This window comes from Muntiacus reevesi, chromosome 3, assembly GCF_963930625.1.
Source record: "Muntiacus reevesi chromosome 3, mMunRee1.1, whole genome shotgun sequence".
NCBI lineage: Eukaryota > Metazoa > Chordata > Mammalia > Artiodactyla > Cervidae > Muntiacus > Muntiacus reevesi.
The window spans coordinates 182,047,399-182,051,559 of NC_089251.1; positions in this window are offsets into that span (position 1 = coordinate 182,047,399).

Below are 4,161 nucleotides of genomic sequence, written 5' to 3' on the forward strand. Positions count from 1 at the left end.
TGAACCCAATCTCTCTCCCCATGTAGTAGTCCCCCTGAATAAAGTCTGCCTAGCCATCTTATAGGGCTTCCCTGGTGGCCCAGACGGTAAAGAATCCACCTGCAATACAGAAAACCTGGGTTCGATCCCTGGGTTGGGAAGATCCCCTGGAGAAGGGAAAGGCTACCCATTCCAGTATTCTTGCCTGAGAAATCCCATGGACAGAGGAGCCTGGCAGGCTACAGTCCAAAGGGATGCAAGGAGTCGGACATGACTGAGCCACCATCTTAGACATTTCAGGAATACATTCTCCTTTAACAAAGGATCCTTGACAACTGGAAGAAAAGGAACAATCTTTGACGTTTCAGCCTCAGCCAAGCTCCTGGGTTAAAGGTTCTCAGCCTGAGCACTTTTACCCTGCATTTTTGGTTGTCCCTTCTAGCATTGAGTAGGTAGAGACCAAAGATGCAGCTAAAATCCTGCAATGTACAGGATAACCTCCACCACAAAGAATTATCTAGCTCCGAATGTAATGCCAAACTTGAGAAATCCTATCCTAGCTGCAGGCAGCCGTAGAAGTCACCGTCGCTTCACCATATAAAGCAGATTGCCCAGATGAGCCCAGTCAGCTCACAGAATTGTAAGAAGTAGTACACAGCTGCTGTTCTAGGGGGAGGTACTTTTGTTAAACCGCTGAAGAGGGGAAGGGAAGGAGTCACAACTTGTGGTGTTTGCACCTGCCCAAGGTGCTCCTACCATGGCGGAGTTTAGGCTACCAACATGAGCCATTGGATACGAGGCTAGAAAGAAGTGTGACAACTGGCTCTTTGAGTCACTAGGACTTGATTACACTGTAACAGGCAACTGAGGCAACATCTCATGTCCAATGTCTCTTTAGATCTGAATTCTCGGCATAGGCTTTCCCACATTCCGTTGACTGTCTAGTCAGTTCTCTCTACTCATATATGGTCTGTGATCACATTTCTGTTGGAAGTGTCTTTAAATGGGAGACACTGATTCTAGTCTTTCTGACTTGAGCCGTTTTTTACACCATTAAAACTGTCATATTGGGTTTAGTCAAGAGGCTCTCACAGAGCATCACAGCATGGACTTAACTACAGAGTAATCCCACTGCACTCTAATCTGTGGTACTCAGGCGAATGGTCTCATTTGGAATAAAACACCGTGCTCTCTAAACTGTGGGTTTTCTTTGTGAAACATGTCTGCCGAACAATAACTCGAGGAACCAGACAAAAATGGAAGCGAGGTGGGGAGATGACCATCTAGGCTGGCTTTGGGCCCATGATAAATCACGATTTTGTTAAAAAATAATAATAATAATTTTCTTCCAGATAGATGGCATTTCTTCTACAATATAAGCCCAAAATATTATTTCCTAGAGCAGCCATTTCTCTGGTTTCAGGGTGGATACTGGATTTAGGTTCTATTAAGAGTTATTATAGGGCTTCCCTAATGGCTCAGCAGTAAAGAATATACATGCAATGTAGGAGACGTGGGTTCGATCCCTGAGTCAGGAAGATCTTCTGGAGGAGGAAATGGCAACCCACTCCAGTATTCTTGCCTGGGAAATTTCAAGGCCAGAGAAGCCTGGCGGGCTACAGTTCATGGGGTCACTACAGTCAGACACGACTTAGCGACTAAACCACCACCACCAGAGTTGTTATAGTTGTGTGGTTAGGAGACTATTCCTGGAGCCAAATTTCCCAGATTTCAGGCTTGGCTTACTGTGTGACCTTGGACAACTTATTTGTGAGATAGAAATAATAATGGTATCTATTTCAGAGTTAAGGTAGATAACATTTGTGTAGTTCCTAGCATATAATAAGTTCTCAATACATAATAGCCATCACCATTTTTATTAGCAGAAGCATTTAAAGCCTGCATTCATTGTTGCTACTCAAACACCCTCCTTTTAACTGAAAATGCGATTTAACTTTTCACTTCAACTGTAAACAAGTTTTTTTTTCTAAAAGCAGCACTGGTTCTAGGTCAAGGATAAACTGTTTTCAGCACACAACTTTAGTCTCATCCAAGAACAAACCACACCCTACTTCCTGTTGTGTGCAAATACGGGTACTTTAAAGGGAGAGTCAAAACCAGGGACCCATGCGATGCTAAGATTGCAACAGAGCGCACTCTGGTGTACACAGTTGGAAACCAGAAAGGGAGCTATAAGAAGCAACGCTTTCTTTGCCCAAAAGTTTGAAGTTGATTTGTGTGGGTATAAGAAATTATAACTAAGTTACTAGATAAAAAATAATACTATGAAAATAGTATTTTTGGAAGAATAGTCTGACAGTAACATTCAGGACAGACAGGATAGAAAAAGTGGTGACTCAGAAGCCAGAAGAAAATCTACTACTGTACCATTTTGGGGATGAGATCATGAGAGTTTGGGGTTAGGAGATTAACAGCGGAACCCAGAGGAAAGGATGTACATGACAGACATTTTGAAGGAAGAAATCATAGATTCTAAAGACAAAAGTCTTTGATCTTAAAGAAAGACAGTCTCATCCATATCTTATTTGGTTTAGATTGATACCATGAATTCCAATACTCATTAATAAATTGGTAGCATATTCTATTCTGGGAAAGCCCATAAGGGTAAAAAAGAACCATATTACCATATTGTTTTGTTTGCTTTTAAAGATCAAAATTATTTTATTACTAATCAAGATTTGAAAGTTCTATGTAACACTGGGCATTTTGTCATTGAAAGATGCTGCTCAGTGAACTAGATGTCTTTTGTACCAATTCTGGATTAAATCAATAATCCCAATAATCCCAATTTCTCAAGACATTTTTAAGTTTCAGTCTAAGATGAAAAAATTGCCAGACATTTCCTGCTCAGCCTTTTAGGTGATTCTATTTCTCAATCTCGTATCCAGAGAAGTAGATTTATCTACTCAACATGTATTTTTCTGGTACCAATTTTATGCAAAGCCCTGTTATAGATGGATAGCAAGACCGTTCATTTATAAGTGACAAAAGTGTCATCACCATAGTATGAACAGGTAAAACAGAAGGAACTTTGGATTTAGTTCATCTAATTTATCTTTGACTCGTATATGATATATCTTCTGCCTTTTGTCTATAGGTGATAATTTGATTCACAGTCTTTTCCCTTTATCTTACCACATGGCTGTTTAGCCATGGATCAAATTACCAGATGATTCTTTTCTATAATGGCAACTTAATTTTCTTTATTTTAAAAATGTTTACTGAACATATAATGTAGGTTTGTGCCAGATCCAGCTGCAGTGATGAAGAAACAAACCCAGTCCACTCTCAGGGGGCTCAGAGCCTGGTGAGACACCTACAGATACCGTCCTCATTCTTGTGCTTTTCTTCAAAAGATCTTACAGAGAACAAAGAGATGTGCAACAAAAGAAAATGAAGTATATCAGCAGAAAATAAGAAAGACACAAAGGGAAAGCAATGATGGAATCATACAACAGAGGTGGACTAATACACAAAATAAATACAATGAAGGCCTACATGTGTTTGCTAAGGATCCACCAGGAATCTGGCTCTAATTTTTTTGGCAACCTCTGTAAAAGAAGAAACACAATGCACGGGCTCCACCGATAAAAGCAACCAACTGCTCAGGAAAAATATACCTAATCCTGATATAAGGCCAAACCAAAAACCCTCAAGGACCCTTCAAATGCAACCTACTGATATCCTGAAGAGCATCCTCAATAATATCCTCACAGCCAAAGAGTAGGTCTATTTCTTACAACACTAAGTGTGTGCTAATGGCTTATCCTCAAAGTCCAATTCGGTAAAAGCAATTTTGCAGGGGTTCACTTAAGCAGAAAAATTCACTATAATGTGATAGAAATATGCGTAAAGTGCTATAGAAGAACAGAGGGGACACAACTGCAATTTCATTATTCAAACTATTGGAGCAGTTTGAGGAGGAATCACTCTCATCGTTGAGGAGAGATTCTGGGAACTGCAATTTCCAAAGGAAATATTCAAGTATTTTGCAAATACTTAACCTTCTTAGCGTTCATTATGGATGGAATATTGTTTTAAAAGGCCATTCTCATCATGGTAAAATTCACATTAAAAAAATCAAAACACTGGAACTTCCCTGGTGGTCCAGTAGTTAAGAATCAGCCATCCAATGCAGGGGATTCGGGTTCAGTGCCTGGT